The 20,198-nt window shown below is 41.5% G+C and overlaps 1 protein-coding gene across 3 annotated transcripts in view; it reads right to left on the bottom strand.

Moving 5' to 3' along the window:
* LOC132815046 (microtubule-associated protein 4-like) overlaps nucleotides 1-19,284 on the bottom strand; it is a 426,923-nt gene extending 407,639 nt beyond the window's left edge. For 2 of the 3 annotated variants that reach the window (XM_060823718.1, XM_060823719.1), the window contains exon 1: nucleotides 18,701-18,813. The gene's annotated coding sequence lies outside the window, so the exon portion shown is untranslated. Of the gene's footprint in view, nucleotides 1-18,700; nucleotides 18,814-19,145 lie in introns of those variants that run through there. The other variant, XM_060823717.1, reaches the window with a different exon arrangement.
* Nucleotides 19,285-20,198: the final 914 nt, after the last annotated feature.

Raw genomic sequence — 20,198 nt, forward strand, 5'->3', positions numbered from 1 at the left:
TACAAGGTTCTTTCAAACATGTTTCTTCTGAACAGAAATTTCCCACATGTTGACATCTATGCAGCATTTGAGGGAAACCTTCAGAATTTTTGAAAGTCTGGTGTCTTGTTTGCGTACCTGAAGCTTGGTGAAGATGATTTGCTTTGGTAGTCAGAATTCAGATATCCCAAGTTCACAGCTGGTCCAGCAGATTTAGTTTTGGACAATCATGACCTTTACAATGGTGCTAGTGGCTCCTTCAAGGATGCTGATGTTAGTTAGACAGCCTTGCGCCCAAGGTTCTTGGAAGCTACATGAACATGACAGTCTAAGAGTGGGCCCTTAGGCACCTAAATGTGCCATTTGCAGAATACGTGAGGTGTTGGATCTCCACATCGAAATGTCAGCCTTTAGGTGAGAGGTGACTCCCAGATAGGGAAAATATTTCACATTTGGGAGGATTTCTCCATTGATCTTAAATGGAGGGGAGGACCAGGACTTGCCCAAGGACAAACTGGTTAAGTACTAGAGTCTTGAGATTGGAGGTGGAGACCAATTCTTCGGTATGTTTCTGTAAAGATTTTGAGGGGCTTCAAGATTTTCTTCCAAGAAAGCTGAGATGACATCATCTATATGCTGAAATTCCACAAGCAAGGTCGATGTCATTTTCTTCTTGGATTTCAAACAGTCGAGATTTAGATTGAAGACAAGAGTGCACTAAAAGTAGTGTCAAGCAGTTTACAGTCTAAAGGGATTAATAAATCAAGTGGTAGGGCAAGACTCAAAATTCAAGACACCATGGCTAAGAATACCAAAACTAGAACATAAACCAAATAGCATAGTTAGATAATAGAACTTTCAACCAAAGATAATAAGAACGAGAAGGAGCAGGAAATGAACCCAGAAGTTAATTTGCCTTCTATTACATTTATGTGCAAGAAAATGTAAGACTGCAACCTTACACTTCAGTGTGCAAGAGTAGGCAGACCAGAGCTGTACATAAAATATGCTGGGAATAAGAAAAACAACAAAGGAAGTGGAAAATTGGATGATAAAGTGAACTTCAATTCCACAATCTCCAGGGGTAGCACGTTGGAAATCAAACCTCACTATCCCCAGAGTCATAAAAAGATGAAAATCTGATTTAACACACCAATTTTACTTATCTAACTCCATTCAAGAAAATTTGCATTCCAGATTTTTCATTAAGAAAATAACAATTTATTGATTGAAGTTTTCTTATTACAATGAAAGAAACAGGAATGTCTAATCTATAACTGTAATCTACAAACCAACCTTTTGGAAAGTTCCTACATTTACAAAACAGACAAATGATATTAAGGATGGAATAAAAGGGAGAAACAGTTCTGGAACACAAATCTGACCACAGAAGTGAATTGCTTTCTTTGGTTCCTCCCTTTTCCTTTTTCAGTTCTCTGCTGAAGACATGAGGTTGCACACTGACGTGGTCTTTCATTCACTATTACTTGAAAATTTTTCCCTCCAATTATCGCTGAAGAGTTATTTTCTTTTTCCTTTCAACAAACAACTGCAAAGAGCTTGGTTAACAAAAATTTGGAAAGTGAAAACAGCTACCAGGAGATGTTCTGTTACTTCAACACAGAAGAAATTAAAAATAGAGATTTTGATGTGTCCTGTTCGGAGGCTAGAAGCTTGCCTTATTGCCCACCTACAAAGGTTGTTGCCACTTTCATGGGAAACAATAAAGTTGTTCTCTTGAATTCTCAACTGGTTAATTGCAAAACCAATCTGTTTATCACTGTCTCATATACCTACAGATGATGTGTCTAGCACCCTCTCCTACTGCTTAAATAAGGCGACACTGTAGATATAACTCAGAGTTCCAGTACTAGCCTTAAAAGTACATTTTCTTTGTTACCCTATTTCTTTTTCTATATTTTATTTCATAGTCCAAAACAAACGCTCTTTACAATATAAGAGACCATCAAATAAGAAAGGATGAGACCTCAAACCTTAGGAAATTAAAGTCAAATGAGAGAAAACAAAATGATACAGCAAATCATATTTATTCCAAAGTTTGTGAGAAGATTTGTAGCTTGGGTGCTCGTTGTTGTGGTTCTGTTCGCCGAGCTGGGAGTTTTTGATGCAAACGTTTCGTCCCCTTTCTAGGTGAAATCTTCAGTGCTTGGGAGCCTCCTGTGAAGCGCTTCTGTGCTGATTCCGCCAGCATGAAGATGTCACCTAGAAAGGGGACGAAACGTTTGCAACAAAAACTCCCAGCTCAGCGAACAGAACCATATTTATTCCAATTTTAGAGGAAACTCAATGGCCTTGAACATAAATGCTTGTGGGTGGATATGTGATATTAAGTTGTTTAGGAGAGCACATTGACAGACATTGTCATTTGTTTCTACATTTTGAGTCAGTGAGAGATTACCAATACATTTGAAGATGTGTACCCAGTCATAAGATCATCAGAAAACTGTCACACTGAAAGGTTCAGTACTGTACTAATTTTTAGATTGGCAGAAAGTTTATTTCTGCCACAATAATTTAATAGCAACTCCCATTATTGTAGAAAGTGCCTTTTACAAGCAAAACGACAAAATGAACTCTACGCAACAGAACAAAATGTTGGAAAAAAAAGTGTGTATAAGTTCCGAAGGTTAAAGGAATCAAAAAGGGTATGGGAAGAAAGAGTGGGAACAAATTGGTGAGTTGAATGGATTAGCTGTGGTCATATTGAATGGCAAAGCGGGCTCACAAGACTGATAGAAACTGGGAGCAGAAGCAGGCTATGTTTCTCAACTATATTCTGTATCTTCGAGTAAAAAGGTGAGGTCTGCAGATGCTGAAGATCAGAGCTGAAAATGTGTTGCTGGTTAAAGCGCAGCAGGTCAGGCAGCATCCAAGGAACAGGAAATTCGACGTTTCGGGTAAAAGCCCTTCATCGTGAAGGGCTTTTGCCCAAAACGTCGAATTTCCTGTTCCTTGGATGCTGCCTGAACTGCTGCGCTTTAACCAGCAACACATTTTCAGCTATATTCTGTATCTGCACAGTAACTTTTTGTCTCATGCATTATACTACAATCCCTTCATAACTCAATTCTGCACTTGTTTTCCATTTAGTAATTTGTCAGTGTCCTGCCAAAAAAATTGAACTTAACATATTACATCAATCTGCCAGATGCTTGCACACTTGCTGAGTCCATATCTGTCTGCATCCTCATGCCCCCTTCACAACATTCTTTCCAGTCTTGGTCATCTGTAAATTCAGCCACCGTACTTTTGTTCCCTCATCCAATTCAATGATAAAAATCATAAAATATTGAGAACTCTACCACAAAAACTTATCCATGCACATTCTTTCTTCCAGCCAATCTTCTATGCAAGTAAGGTGGCCACAACACCAAAAGTCAAGAGGGTTGTACCGGAAAAGCACAGCCAGTCAGGCAGCATCCAAGGAGCAGGAGAATATATATTTTGAGCATAGCTCTTCATCAGGAATGAGGTTTTTGGGTCAAGGAGATTGAGAGATAAACAGGAGGGAGGTGGGGCAGGTAGCTGAGAATGCAATAGGTAGATGAAGGTGGGGATGAAGGTGATAGGTCAGAGAAAAAGGGTGGAGCAGATAGATGGGAAAGATGATGGACAGTTTAAGAAGGTGGTGTCAAGTTGGAAGGTTGGAGCTGGGATAAGATGGAGGGAGGGGAAGTGAGGAAACTGGTGAAATCCAAATTGATCCTGTGTGGTTGGACAGTCCCAACACCGAAGATAAGGTGATCTTTATTCAGGCGCCAGGAGATAAGAGTTTGGCAATGGAGGTGGTCCAGGATCTACAATGTCCTTAGGGGGAGTGGGAGGGAGAGTTAAAACGTTCACCCACAGGGCAGTGGGGTTGGTTGGTGCAGGTGTCCCAGAGATGTTCTCTGAAGCATTCCACAAGTATGCGTCCTGTCTTCACAAAAGTAGAGAGGTCCACATCAAGAGCAATGGATACAGTAAATGGCGTGTGGAAGTGCAGGTAAATCTCTGATGAATGTGGAAGGCTCTTTTGGGACCTTGGATAGAGGTAAGGGGGAGGGGGGTGTGGGTGCAGATTTTACAATTATTGCGGTGGCAGGACAAGGTGCCAGGGAATGGGAATTGTGAGTTGTGACAGTCTTGTCAGATCTGCAGAGGGAATGGGCTTTACAGACTGTGGATAGGGACGGGGAGGGGAAATATATCTTTGGTTGTGGGTCTGTTTGTAGGTGGCGAAAATAGCAGTGAATGATGATGCAATGTATCCGGAGGTAAGTGGGTTCTGTCCTTGTGATTGGTAGGGTAGGGTTTGAGGGCAGAGGAGCTGGAAGGGAAGGAAATGCGCTGGAAGACAGACTGTGGGAGGGGAAATTGCGGTCTTTGAAACAGGAGGCCATCTGGTACGTTCTGTGGTAGAATTGGTCCTTCTGGGAGCTAACGTGGCAGAGGTGGGAGAATTGGGATCAAGGGATAGCATTTTACAGGAGGCACGGTGGGAAGTGTTCTAATCAAGGTAGCTGTGGGAGTCGGTAGGTTTGTAGAGGTCAAGTCGGTCACCATTGATAGAGATGGAGAGGTCCAGGAAGGGAAGGCAGGCGTCCGAGATGATCCACATGAACTTAACATAAAAGTGGAACACGTTTGTGAAGTTGATGAACTGTTCAACCTCTTCACCGGAGCACAACGTAGTGCTGATACAGTCAATGTAGCCATGTAAAATGTGGGGAATGGTGCCAGTGTAGCTACAGAAGATGGACTGTTCCAAGTACCCAACAAACAAATAGGCATAGCTGGGGCCCATGCAGTTGCCCATGGCTATCCCTTTGGGCTGGAGGAAGTGGGAGGATTCAAAGGAGAAATTACTGAGGGGGGAGGACCAGTTCAGCAAAATGAATGAGTGACAGTGTAACGGTACTGGTGGGGATGACAGGAGAGGAAGAAATGGAGGGCTTGGAGGCCTTCGTCATGGTGGATAGATGTGTATAGGGTCTGGATGTCCATGGTAAAGGTGAGACATTGGGGGCCAGGGAAACAAAAGTTATTGGGGGGGGGGGGGGGGGGGGGGGGAGACATGCGTGGTCTCCTGAACATATGTGGGGAGTTCCTGGACTTCGGGGGGGGGGGGGGGGGTTGAACCGGGTAGATTCCCACAGCTACCTGGACTACACCTCCTCCTCGGATGCTGCCTAGCTGGCTGTGCTATTTCAGTATCACACTTTTGATTCTGCTATCGAGCATCTGCAGTCCTCACTTTCTCCCACCACACCAAGAGTTTCTACTTTCCGCAATAATCTTGCATGGCACCTTGTAGATTCTCTGTTAAAATGTCAAGGTAGAAGCAATAGAATAAACAAATTCTGTACTGTTCTGTTTAAAGCATTGGATACACAATTAGATCAATAATCTGGTTATGTAGTCTGTTCTGCATTCCTCTAACAGTGTTGCACCTGACTGAACTTTAGGTCAGTTTACTGTGTAGACTTTTCATTACTGTACCTCGAAAACTGATACAGTTACATTATAATTGATATTCTCTGAAACCTCAAAGGAAAAAGATAAAGGATAGATTAGAATAAATTCTAGCACTATAGTTTTAGAATGTGGACTAGCAATAGGAAAGGAAGCTATCAATATATTAAATGATTATTGATTACATGAACATGATATTATTCTAAACTGAGATAGGACATCAGTACTTGCAGGCACAGATTTAGGTTAACTGTGGTGGTGGCGAAGGTAAGCTTTCAAGACAATAACTACACAAAAATGCATTTGGAAATATTTTTCTCAACCTGTTAAGAGATATTACTGAACTCCTCTGCATCAGGTTGATGCTGAGCTAAAATATGGCCTTAATGTTTTTTTTGAAAAAAGCATAGCTAAGATATGGAATAACGAGTTATTCTTCTAATTCATGGTAATTAGCAACAGCTCACCTAGGCAACTTCTACATAAAAAATTGGAGCAGAAAAGGAACATGAGGCAAAGGGAAAATTAGCACATTGAAGAAATACCATTTCCAAAGGAGGGCTGGACAATCAGCTCTAAATTGATTTACATTGCCAAATGAACACAAATCCAATAAACAAGAAAAGCACCTTCACATTTCTTCCATTAGTTAATGCACAAACAGTTACTCCTTCGTGAATATCCTCTCATCACTGCTGGACAGCACATTTAACATCAGACAAGAACAGAATGGGTTTTTATTTAATCATTATTTTTACATTAAAAACATGCACTGAAAACCCAAAAATCATTGTTTCAATCTGCTAGAAGTGCAACTCCAGTTCATGTCCAATACTTGAATATATCTAATAAATACAATTTAATATACAAATTAACACCAACTGTTATTTTGCAAGTTAAAAAAAAAATCAGATTTTATGTATAGCAAGATTACAAACAGGATAGGTGGCTAATCTGAATTAAAGGCTTTGGCCAAAAGAACATCTTACTCTTCTTTAGATGGCACCTTACAACTTTTAACAACTTCAGCAAGCAGGTGGGAACTTTACAGCTTTTCTAAAAAGGAAATCACTACAATAATAAGTCACTTCCTTAGTATCACAGCCAAGTACTGTATTCTGTGTTCACAGGCTTCAGTGAGGATTGTGATGATCCAACTGATGCTAGTAACGGACAAGTCAGATCCCAAAATGAAGCTTGACGGATCGTAAGCTTTACTTTTTCTTAGCACCTAAGTCACCTGACAATATTCACAAGGCTGTCAAAGCACTTTCAACAAACTAAAGAAAACAAAACTAATGTTAACAATACAAGACACATTTGAAACAGATGTGTTTCAAGTATCAGAAAGAATCTGATTCCATTCAATTCTACAGGCACCTCAGTGAACTGTCATCCATCTTAAACTTCTTGTTCGGCTGAGAAAGCTTTCACAGTTACCTTTTAAGCAAACTGATGTATTCATTTGATGCTATTTTCTACCTTCACCTTAAGGTACAAACTTGGCTCATAGTGGCTGACATGGTTGCTTGAACTAACTCATATCCTTCCTCCAATATCTTCACAGGCTGTGTTTCTGGAACTTAAAAAAGGAGCTTTGGTTTTTTGTTTGCCTCGCCCCAATTGTATGGATTACTGAGAACAGCATATCTGCTATGAACGACCTCTTCTCTTTGAAGCTTCACTTTGTCTCACTAGACTCCTGTCCCTAGGCAACTGCATTTTTAAAACTTCTTTCCATTGCTTCTCTGCTGATGCACTGAACTGTTCAGCTCAAGGGCTTTAAAGATCTCATTAAAATGCATGCAAACAAATCTCCAGACACTACACACAACTCTGCAACAAATGTGAAATGAAACTAAGAATATACTCTCTCCATTACCAAAAACAAAAAAAAAATCAAGCCACGTGTTTTCCCATCTTAGAAGCCAAATTCAATATTATAACGAACCTTCATACGATAGAATCTTCCAACACATTTGTACTAAACCACATAAGCAGATATATAGGAAGGATAGGTGGTGATCAATAGCCTAGTCAAATAGAAGTGTCTTAAGGAAAAAAGGGCTGAGACAACTTTAGGAGAGAATCAGAGCTTGAGGGGGCTTAAGCAACAGAAGCAACAGGGATGCATTAAAGTCCAGACTTGGAAAGCAAAATAAACAGAGGTTTATAGGTGGTTATATAAGAAAAGGAAATGAGAGGGATGACAATGAAGTAAAGGTGACGCAAAACAAAGATAGGAATTCCTACATTATTTTTTTTTTGGGGGGGGGGCATTATATGCTGACAGTTCATAAACTGTTCACCTGCAGCTACACAGTCTATTTTAACAAAATTGCAATTCTTGTTAAGTTCAGAAATTTGATACAAGCCTAATCAACCGGACTCAAAGACAGGTAAATAGAGGAAATCAGAGTTATTTCCAAAATCTTTAAAAACTTTCATGATTTCATAAATAGTGGGGTTTGATTTTCAGCATGCTACCCCAATGAAGCGAAAAGCTCAGGGCTGAACCTGAGTAGGAAACTTTGCATTAGAATCTAGTCAGAGATTTGGGGATTTACAGATCAATTTTTAAAAATACATTGAAAGGACAGGGCATTATTCATTGAGCCAGCCAGCATTTACTTCCATTCCCTTTGTGCCCTCAAAATGGTCATGGATGTGCCCTTAAATTGGTGCAGTCCATCATCACCATTTTTAAGATACATCCACAATGCCATTACAGATGGAATTCAAGGGTTCTAATCCAGTGACATAGGAAGAGAGGAACCTTATTTCAAGTTTGACAGTATGTAAAGAGAAACTTGAAGGTTGTGGTATTCCCTCGTAGCTGCTGCCCAGTCCTTCTATATGGTAGTGGTTACCAGGTGGAAGATGCTGTCTTAAGATGAAGACTATATGATAGATAATGCATATCGTTATTACTAAGCATCAGTGAACAAGGAAGTCAATGTTTGTGGACCCGATGTTAAACAAGCAGACTGCTTTGGCATGGATAGCCTGAAGCTTTTTCAGTTTTCTTGTAACTGAACTCATCCAGGCAGGTAGAGATTAATCCATCACACTCCTGACTTGTATCTTACAGATTGTGGACAAACTTTGGGAGTCAGGTGATGACTTATTCTCTGTAGGATTCCTAGCCTCTGACCTGCTGTAGTAGCTAGAGTATTTATTTGGCAGACCAGATCAATTTCTGGTCAATAGTAAGTCCAAGATATAGATACTTGGGGATGCAGTGCCAGTAATACCACTGAAGGTCAAGGAGCAACAGTTGGATTCTCTTGTTGGAAATAGTCATTGCCTGGCACTTGTGGCACGAATATTACTTGCTACTCGTTTGACCAAACCTGGGATACTATGGTGGGTCTTGTAGCATTGACAGACTGCTACAAGGAGTTGTGAATGATGCTGAACATTAACTGCTCACAATGAACATTGCCCCTTCTGACCTTATGATTCCAGGTTTCTATGGTAAAAATGCATCATTAACATCAAGAGCAGTCACTCTCACATCATCTCTGGAATTCAGCTCTTTCGTCAATTTTTAAACCAAGGTTGTAACAAGGTCAGAAGCCAAGTGATCATGGTGGAACTCAATGAACAGGTTATTACAAAACAAATGCTGTTGAAAGCATGGATGACATCTTCCATCACTTTACTGATGACCAAGAGCAGACAGATGGGGCTGGGTCGGATGTGTCCTGATGTGTGTGATCAGGGCGTAGCTGAGCAAATTTCCACATTGTCTGGTAGAGACCAATATTGTAGCTGTGCTGGACAGTTTGGCTAGAGACATGGCAAGTTCTGTTGCACAAGTTGTTAGTGCCATGGCTACAATTGTGTCATGGTTCAAAGCTCTTTACAGCATCTACAATTAGTTTACTCGTCCACCACCATTCAGGATGCAGCAGAATTACACAGCTTAGAGCTAATCTGTTGATTATGAAATTGCTTATGTGAAATTCATCAAGTTGCTAACCCTGGCATGCCTTCCTGTACTTTTCAGCGAGCCATAGTCGTCTTCTGGCTTGAAAGTCATGGAAGAGTATGGGATATGCCATTTGCTCAATAATAGATGTTAGGTTAGATAGCCCATTATCCTACTTTGCTTCCCTCTTTTCTTGAAGGGTGGTGTTACAAATGTGGCATTTATAATTTGCTGAGATTATTCCAGAAGTTGGAGAATATGTTAGTTAGGAGTACCACCAATGCATTTTCTATCTCTGCAATCACTTTAATCAGAACCCAAGGATGCAGACTACCAGGTCTGGAGACCTTTCAACCTTTACTCCCATAAATCAAAATAAGTGACAACAGTTCTATCAGTTTTGTTTTTAAATGTTACACAAAAGGGCAAAAGATAATGAGAAATAGGAGATTGCTATGGAATAACCCTAGCAAAACTAGAAATGTTGATACCTCTCAAACTACCAATAATTCTTCAAATTTCATACTCCCATTCACACAATTTACACATTATCAACATCATCTACAAACTTTAATATTTGGTTGTGTTAACAAAGCAAAAAAATTAGTAATCAAAAAGTATAATAAATACTACATCCAGGCTTCAGGACGGAGACAAGGAAAATTGGTTTTGCATCAGTTGTAATTTCATCTGAAAAAATGAACAGTCAATTAAAAAAAGGTAGACAGGTACAGCAGACCGAAATAAAAGTGGAGAAACTCAGATATTGATACATCTGCAGACACAGAAGCAGAGTTACTATTGAGTTCATTATGACTTTTCTTCCAAAGAGTCATTTTGGACTCAAGTCCACATCTTTATTTTTCTGTATTTTTGATTGTGGTCTAAAATAGGAAAATTATTGTTTTAAAATCAATGACTATCGAAGTAATTGCTTCACTTTCCAAAAGTTACTAAAACTCATTGAGTGGGAGAGGTAAGATTTAGACAGAAAACTGGATGTGAATCTTCAACGTGAGATTCAGCTGGAAATAGAGTGTGGACTGGCATTCTAAATGGATACAACTGCACAAATCAAAAAGGTCACAAGCCTGACAACAACTCCGATAAGCTGTTGAGCTGTCTCAGAACCTATGTAAATCAAATGTGGCAATGGGAGAAGATTTTCCAGATTGGAAGCAACAGGCTTGCTCGATATCACACTCAGGTCTTAAGGCAGTCATTTATTCTCTTCCACCATTTTCTGTAAGCTGAAACAAAAAATACTTGTCTGGCAGCATTTATAGATAGAAAAGCAGAATTATACTGAGTCCAGTGACCCTACATCTCTACAGATGTTGCCAGACCTTTGTATTTCTCTAGCATTTTTTGTTTTGGGATCAAAGACATCGGTCGTTCTGTTTATTTGATGTACACTAGTTAGAGGCAACAGCTTATACATCTTGTATCTCTGGCAAAGAACAGAAAATCTGGAAAAAGGGACTTCAAAAGAGATGGTTAAAAGAAGGAAATGAGTATCTTTGCTTGTAGACTAGTGCCATTGAACTGCAGTCCCCCAGTTACTTTTCCTCCACTAATTTATCCTGTCTGACTATAGGTGTGCAGATTTTTTTTAAGAATGGGAATGTGATTTTAATTAGAATAATAGGTTGATTGTTTATAGCTGTGATTTATTACAAATAAGTAAACTGCCAATCTTGTTAAGTACAAGAATCTGGTCAGTGTTTTCTGTTCACCCTAGTCCATCAGCTAGGTAGGGCCAAATGGCCTGTTCCCATACTGTAGGGATGCTGTAAAAAATTCTATAAAATGTGTCCATCAGACAGGTAAATTGGGACTTTATGTGCTTTGATTCAATCATTAACTTGTGTTAAAACACTGGTTAGTGGGGCTTGAGAATCAGCAAACTTTCCTGAGATTTTCCTTCTTCCCACATCATGGAAAGTGGGCATTGCTAGCTGGTCAGCTTTCTTTGTGCGTGCTCCTAGTTGCTCAAGGTGATGGTGAGCTGCCTTCTTGAACCACTAAAATCCATGTGCTATTGGTTGACCCACAATGGTATTAGGGAAATAATTCTAGAATTTTGAACCAGCAAGAGAGAAGGGACAGCAACATATTTTCAAGTCAGGATGGCGAGTGGCTTGGAAGTGAACTTGCAGGTGTTGGTATTCCCATGTATCTGTTGTCTTTGCCCTTCTAGATGGAAGGTACAGATAAGGATCTTTGGGAAATTTATAATTATTTTTTGTAGACAGTAGACACTTATGCTGCTGAGCATAGAGAGTGTGGATGTTTGTAGATGTGGTGCCTATTCAGGTTGCTGTCCTGGATGAAGCCAAGTTTCTTGAGTTGTTGGAGCTGTACCTAACCAGGCAAGTGGGAAGTACTCAATCACACTCCTGACTTGTGTCTTGTACATGATACATAGGTTTGGGGGTGGGGGTGGGGGTGGGCAGGAGAGAGTTACTCACCACTGCATTCCTAGCCTCTGAACTGCTTTGGTTGCAAGTTGTTGAGTTTCTGGTCAAATGGTAACCCCAAGGATATGGAGAATGGGGGAATTCAGTGACAGTAACATTACTGAAATATCAAGAGGCAGCGATTAGATTGTTTGCTTGCCAGGCACTTGAGAGACACAAATGTGACTTGCCCCGCGTCAGCCCCAGCCTGACTAGTATCTAGATCATGTTGCACTTGAACAAGACTACTTCGGTATGAAGGGTCGTACATGTGCAATCCTCAGCAATCATCGGCGAACATCCCTGCTTCTGACTCCATGACTGACAAAAAGGTATTTGATGAAGCAGCTGAAAATAGTTGGGCCTGTTGCTGCCATGAGTCTTCACTCTGGGTTCCACCACTACTGTAACCAATAACCCACCAAGCACTGTTCTGGCTTGCCCACAACATCAGCAGAAGAAAGGAGAAAAGGAGAGAAAGACGGATGCATGAGGGAAGTTCAATTCTTGTGGTGCAGTGTTAACATCCCTATCTCTGACCCAGGAGGTAGGAATTCAAATCCCACATGCCCAAGTGTGTCACATCTGTCCAAGCAGATTGACCAAAATAACTCCTGCCCTGGAGCAGAAATGAGTAACATACAAAACAACCATAACCATCATCTTACATGCTAGGTACAACCCCAACCAGCAGAGAGAGTTTGCCCCAATACTCAATGATTCAAGTTTTGCTAAGGCTCTTTGATGCCACATGCAGTCAAAAGTGGCCTTGATGGCAAAGGCTGTCATTCTTGCCTCACCTTTGGAATTCAGCTCTTTTGTCCATGTTTGAACCAAGTCTGTAATGAGGTTAGTAGCTGGCAGAACCAAAACATGACTTCAGTGAGCAGGTGCTGCTTGATAGCACTGCTGATGGACACCTTTCATCAATTCATTGGATCATCAAAAATAGACTGATGGGGCAGTATTTTGCTCAGTTGGATTTGACATACCTGGGCAATTTTCCACCATGTTGGTTAGATGCCAATGTTGTAACTATACTGGCGTAGGGAGCAGCGAGTTCTGGAGAACAAGTCTTAAAGCCTATTGCAGAAATATCAACAGGGGCCACAGCCTTTGTACTATCCAGTGTCTCCAATTAATTTGATATCACATGGAGTGAACTGAATTGGCTGAGGACTGGCATGTTTGATGCTGGGAACTAGTGGAGAAGGCTGCAATGGGTCATCCATTCAACACTTCAGGCTGAAGACTGCTACAATGCTTCTGCCTTAAAGTTTTCACTGATGTGTTAGGCTCTTAATCATTGAGGATGGGGATAGATGTGCTCACCACAGATGCTGCCAGGCCCACCTTGCTTCTCCAGTACTGTAGTTTTATTAGGCCAAGAGAGGTAATGGTTCAGAAGGAGTCTCTTGTCATTCAGACACACTTGAACATTAAAAGACTTGTCTGAACCAACTGGAAACAATCCACCTGTAGAACTATACACCAACCACACAAAGCTAAACAGGAGGACGGATTAATCTAGAGCTAAGTTATTCACGTGTGTCTAATGCAAAAGAAACATTTTTCCAAGAGTGATTAGAATCTGAAGTTTGCTACCATAGGGGCCAATTGTGCTAAACAGCATAAATGCATTCAAGGAAAAGCTAGACAGGTATATGAAAGGTGAAAGAAAGAGAAGAGCATAGCCTTAGTGTTAGATAAAGTAGAGTGTGAAGTGCCTTATATAATACAGATAAATTGAGCCAAGTGGGTTGTTTCTATGCCTTAAATTCTTGCAAAAATGAATTCTCGCTGAAAAGCAGTGGTCAGTGCTTTAGTTATCAGTGAGTTTCACAAGTTAAAAAAAAAGTTGTCTTTACAAGTGACCCTATACAAGCAGAAACTAGTTATTTTACATAATTATACACCTTTCACAGCTTGATATGCATTTTGTATCTATTTAAGTACGAGTATGCCTGGAGTACTCTTAAATTGAGCAGAAATCGTGTAAATAGTACAATGTCTCCAAGATGACAGCAGTGGTAGTGTTTGGGCTCCTGAGCCCATCTGCATCCTTCTCTCTCCCCTTTTCTTCATCTTCTGATGTCACATGGAAGCCAGAGCAGTGGCAGAACCTGGAGCAAGGATTCCTAGCTGTGTGAGGCCCAGAGCATAGACTTGGCAGTGACGGTGATACAGTAGACCTGGAGTATGAGTTTGACGGGTCTTCGATTGCACTGGCAGCAGTGCCTGATGTAAGGACTCCTGGCTGCAGTAGGCCAGAAGCATGGACTCAACAGGTCATATCTTCAGCAGTGGTGTTGCCCAGAGTAGTGGGCTCTTAGCAGCGGGTTGCTGTGGTGGAGATAGTGCCGGGAGCAAGGAATCCTAGCTGCAGTAAACACGAAACACAGAGACTCAGAGGCCCAGGACATCTTGCAGAAACACTGGAGCTGTGTTTGAAGACTCCTTATATAAAAGATTAATTCTATCGATGTAATTTGTTTTTATTCTTTTTTGAAACTCAAAATGGTAACGGGTTATGGTGACAAGTCACTTTTCACTATTTGAGTGATATATGATTTAATAAATAATAAGTACAATTCAGTTGATGAAACATCTGGACAAAATGCAGCCTAGGATTCCATGTGGCACAGAAGGGTTAAGATCCTCAAGTCCAGTGTATTTCCGCCTTTTATGCTGCTCACACACTTCCCACCACAAGGCAGAACAACATGACACTCGACATAATAAGTGTAACAATAATTTTGGGAAAAACCAAGAGTGCCATTTTGAGTACATTTAGTCATGGTATGAGACATACTTCAAGAGTTACAAGCAGCAGCACCACTACCCCTCTATCCTTTTAACAGCTGCAATCATGAGCAATTGTGTTTTAAAATGCTAGTTACTATTCCACCACACATTACATTATAGACTACTCAGTTGTAACCTTAACCTCTACATACACAATGCCTTATTTGTTTGGTTCTTGCTTCCTCTTTCACTACTCCTACTATTCCTCTTCTCAGATTGAAATTGACTGAAGGCCTGCATTACACCTCTGCCAAAAAAATCACTTCAGAACTGCTTGTTAATAGTTGCACACAAGTGGTTCAATGACTGTCATGAATCAAACAGAACACCCAGGGTAACATTCACCCATCAATCAGCATCAGAAAATTAATTCAACATGTTGGAGCAGCACTGAATAACCTATAGTTGCAACCTTCCCAAATGCTACAGTGGGCACCTGCTTTCTTAGTATGAAGATTATATGGGAAGGATATAATACAATCCTACTAATTCATCCTTGTGGTTTTCCTAAATACTAACTTTAAGTTTCAACTAGAACAATGGGATATCATCAAGCTATGCAAGGCAATTTTTTTAAATAAGAGGTAAAACAAACTAAATCACAAGGCATAAGAGAAGTCAAAAGAAAACTCTACTGGTTAGAGCCATACCTAGTACAAACAATGATAATCCTGTTGAAGGTCAGTGAGCACACCTCTGGACATCACTGTAGAAGTAGTATCCTCAGTCTGAAAAATACCCAGCTGCTTCAATTACCTTTCTTCCATCATAAATTCAGAAGTAGAGATGTTTGCACAATGATCAGTGCTATTTGTGACGTCTCAGATAAATATTGAAGCAATCCATCAGCAAACAACATAACCTGGACAATCTACAGGTTGGTGCTAAAAAGTGGCAAGTAACATTCATGTGACAAGTTTCAAGCAATGACCATCTCTAACAACAGGGAATCTGACAATTGTCCCTCGACATTCAACAGCATTACCATTCGTGAATTCCCCCACTAACAACATCCTGGGAATTAACATTCACCAGAAACTGAATGGGACTAGTCATACAAGTAAAATGGTTACAGGAGGAAATCAGGGGCCAGGAATCCTGTTGCAAATAACTCACCTCCTGACTCCCCAAATCACATCCACAATCTACAAAGGCAGAAGTCAGGAGGGTGATTAATACTTCCCACTTGCCTGAATAAACCCAGCTTCAACATTCAAGAAATATGACATAATCCAGGACAAAGTAGAGAGGAGAGGTTGGAAGAACACAGCAAGCCAGGCAGCATCAAGAGGTGGAGAAGTTGACATTTTGGGTGCAACCCTTCTTCAGGACTGGGGGTGGGTGTAGGGGGAGCTGCAGATAAAGGGAATGGCAAGGGCAGGTTGAAGTGGGGACAGGTGAAGACAGGTATAAGTTACGACCTGGTTGGTCAAAGAGAGGAATGAATCTGGTTGGTGGCAGGGAGAGGGAGGGACTGGGAAGGGAGGTTCTGTGAAAGTGGTAAACTCAATGTTGAGACCTCCAGGCTGTAGGCTGCCCAGGCATAAGATGAGAAGATGTTCCTCCTATTTGCAGTGTGGTTCATTGTGGCAATAAGGAGGCCAAGGATGGTCATGTCAGAAAGGGAGTTGGAAGGGGAATTAAAATGGGAGGTCCAGTCAGCCTCTGTGGGCCTGGCTGAGATGCTCAGCAAACTGTTCCCTAAGCTTACGTTTGGTTTCCCAGGAGCACCCGATGCAGTAAACTAGGTTGGAAGAGAGGCAGGTAAACCTTTGTCTCACCTGGAAGGACTGTTTGGGTAAGAATGTGAGGGGGGTGGTGTACCAGCAGGTTTTGCATCTTTTCTGGTTGCAGGGGAAGGTACCAAAGGTTCATGGGGGGGGGTTGGTGGGGAGAGTGGGACAAACCAAAGACTGTCAAAGGGAATACTCCTTGCAGAAGGCAGAGAAAGTTGGGGGGGGGGGGGGGGGGGTTGACGTTCTTGGTGATGAGGTGTATGTTGAGTCAGTGGAAGTGTTTAAGGGTGATGCGTTGGATGCAGAGAATGGTGGGGCGGTAGGCGAGGGTAAGGGGTACTCTGTCTTTATTACACTGGGGAGGCCGTTTAGAACAGTGGAATGGATGTGGTACAGTGGAAGGCTGTCTGGAGACAGAGGGAGGAAAAGCACACTGTTTGAAATAGTTGGGATGCTCGCGAGTGGAATGTCTCATTGTCTGAGCAGAAGCGGCAGAGAAATTGGGAGAATGGGGTGGATTCTTGTAGGATACTGAGTAGAAGGTGGTGTAGTCCAGGTAGTATGGGAATCTGAGAGTTTGTAGTAAACTGTCACTGGAGATGGAAATGGAGAAGTCAAGAAAGGGGAGGGAGGTGTCTGAGAGGGACCAAGTGAATGAGGGCGGAGTGGAAGTTGTGGGCCAAGTCAATGAACTGCTTCAGTTCAGCCTGGGTGCAGGACACTGAACCAATGCAATCATCTGACCGGACCTCCCAGTCACTGCCCATTTTAACTCCCCTTTCCAACATGACCATCCTTGGCCTCCTTCATTGCCACAATGAACTGAACCACACCGCAAATTGGAGGAGCAATACCTCATCTTCCACCTGGGCAGCCTACAGCCCAGAGGACTCAATATTGAGTTTTCCAGTTTCACAGAACCTCCCTTCCCATCCCCTCTCCCTCCCTTCCACTCCTCCCTGCTATCAACTGATTCATTCCTCCCATTAAATCAACCAGATCGTACCCTCTACCTGTCTTCACCTATCCCCACTTCACCACCCAGCTGCTTCACCCATTTTATCTGCTGCTCTCCCTACACCCACCCCAGTCCTGAAGAAGGGTTACACCAGAAACATCGACTTCTCCACCTCATGATGCTGCCTGGCTTTCTATGTTCTTCCAGCCTCCTGTCTGTCTACTTTGGCTTCCAGCATCTGCAGTTTCTTTGTCCATAATCCAGGACAAAGCATCCAGTTTAACTGGCACCACATCCACTCCTTCACCGCCAGCACTCAGTAGAAGTGTATTCCATCTACAAGATGCACTGCACCAAGGTATCGTGGATAAAATCTTCCAAATCACAGCAACTTCCAATTGGAAGGACAAGACTCATGGCTACACAATCTACAAGTTCTCCTCCAAGCCATTCACCATTTTGATTTGAAAATATATCATTCCTTTGTGTTACTGATTTAATATTCTGGAACACCCTCCCTATTGGTATTTAAAGTCTATCTACAGAACATAGAGTGCAGTAGCTCAGGAAAGTTGACTACTTCCTTCTTAAGGGCAAGAGGAACTGGGCAATAAATGCTGGCCAAGCCAGTAACACCCACACTCTGAAGGAACAAAGCCACAGAAACAATTCTACTACAACAAAGCAAACACCAACATGAATACAATTTGAAACATTCATGAAAATCAGATTTATTCAACTCTCTCCATGCAGATTCATGTGTAAAATTAAAATTTGATGAAAAAGGGAAAGCAAATTGATCTGAGACACACAAGCACAACTCAAGGTGAAACAATGGGTGGCCACTTTCACCTCTACTCACCTTCCACTTTTATTTCTACATTTCTTAAATTACTCACACTTCCATGACTTCACAAAAGAAAAGTGGATTATTTCAGCATCTCCTCCATAACATTCACCTTAATCCACTGAATTGGTACACTTGATTCATTAGTCTACGCTAGATGGCCGAGCACCATGCTTGTGTTGCCACACCCATCCCATTACAACCACTGCACATTCTCATAAGTCTAAAGTTACAACAAATATAACAAACAAACATAATACAATAAATAAACATCAGCCTACGAAAGCATCCCAATTCGAAAGTGATGTATATTATGGGCTTTGGGGGGGGGGAAAAGGCTACATGTACTTTTTTAAAAACGTTTTGTGATGAAGTTAACTGAATTGAAAGATGCACTCACACATTTTGACAGATCACTAACACAACATCACGCCCTCATATAATGCCCCAAGCGACACATTTAAAAGAAATTAGCGAATTATTTGAAGAGCTTCTTTGTCCTTTTACCTGATTTCGGTTTCAGTTCCTGTAACTATTGTGCTAAAGTCGGTAATTACAGCTATAACCTTTATAGCTATATAATGAACTCTAAAATATACGGGTAAAACCAAACAGACAAGTCAACGCTGCAAAGTTAGTCAGCTTGATGAAAGGGGGTGGGGCAATCTCAACCAAACCTGATCAACCGTCGCCACCTTCTCCCGCCTCTACTTCGCCTGATGGACAGGCCAATCAGCCAATCGGTGCAGGGAATGGCACATAAGCTCGCGCCTCACATCCAATCCGTGCCCGACGTCGTGCCAATAGGTTAAAAAGGCATGACTTCCGCTAACAGGTTATGTTGACGGGAAAGGCACCACCCCGAATCGCTGCTGAGGGAATTTCTTTACCCCACATACCAAACCCCCCCTCCTCCGCCAACAAAGTTGTTATTTTATCGAAATCGACTTACGTTTTGATGACTGGAAATCTTGCTACTGTATATTTGTAAAACTCTTTTTGTCCTACAACTTTCTTTTAATGTCTCTCCTTACTGTCGTTTTCAGCCTTGGAAATTGAATCTGTGCGACCGCTAAAGGTCCTCTCCTCAACCTAATACGATGACGCAGGGTTTGATTGCCAGGACCTCTGACCAATTGCTTCCTGCGTCAGGGTTTGGTGATGCCGGATTGTGATGCGGGGTGGCCAATTGCGTCGAGAGGTTTGCACCGAGCAGCGGGAGAGGGGCGGGGCTTCAGGCTGAAGCTGCAGCAAATTAGGTTCAGAGGGAAAATAGACATCCATCAGAGTGGCAAGTCCAACCATTTGCAGCACATAATGAGAGAGATTAAATCACATTATAAATTCATTCACTAGTCTGTCTTATAACTTTGAAGTCCGTTTGTTTTAAATCAAGATTCCTTCCTTGCCCCTTCTGTTTGTGAAGTTGGGCCTGATTTTACGATCTCTCCCGACAAACAATCCAGGTCTTTTTCAATATATCATTTCTGTTATATCACACTAAACTGTTGCTATAAATTCTTCTATTTTGCTCTCAAGCCCTACGATTTTACACTCCACAACCCACCTGATGAAGGAGCAGCACTCCGAAAGCTAGCACTTCTAAATATACCTTGATGTTGTGTGATTTATTTTAAAACTTTGTACACCCCAGTCCAACACCAGCACCTCCAAACCATGGCTCCCATTGCCCACATCTCCTTTCTTTAGTAAAAATTCCAATTCTCTACACGAAAGAATCAGCATGTTTTTCCTGGGGTGGTGAATATCAAGGAAGAAATATAAAATTGATTTATCTCTAGCAACCATGGAAATTTCAGGAGGACAGAGACATAGCTTCAAATAAAAAGAAGATTTTGACTATTTAGCAGGGTCTGTTGCCATGCTGTGCATCTCTATGACTAGCAATTTGATTCCTTGGCCTCTGGATGACACGTTCATTAATTCATCTCCACTAGGGCGTTCAGCATGGTACTTGGGGAAAAAAAACAAATGAGCAGCACTG

Source organism: Hemiscyllium ocellatum, chromosome 4 (assembly GCF_020745735.1).
Source record: "Hemiscyllium ocellatum isolate sHemOce1 chromosome 4, sHemOce1.pat.X.cur, whole genome shotgun sequence".
NCBI classification, from domain to species: domain Eukaryota; kingdom Metazoa; phylum Chordata; class Chondrichthyes; order Orectolobiformes; family Hemiscylliidae; genus Hemiscyllium; species Hemiscyllium ocellatum.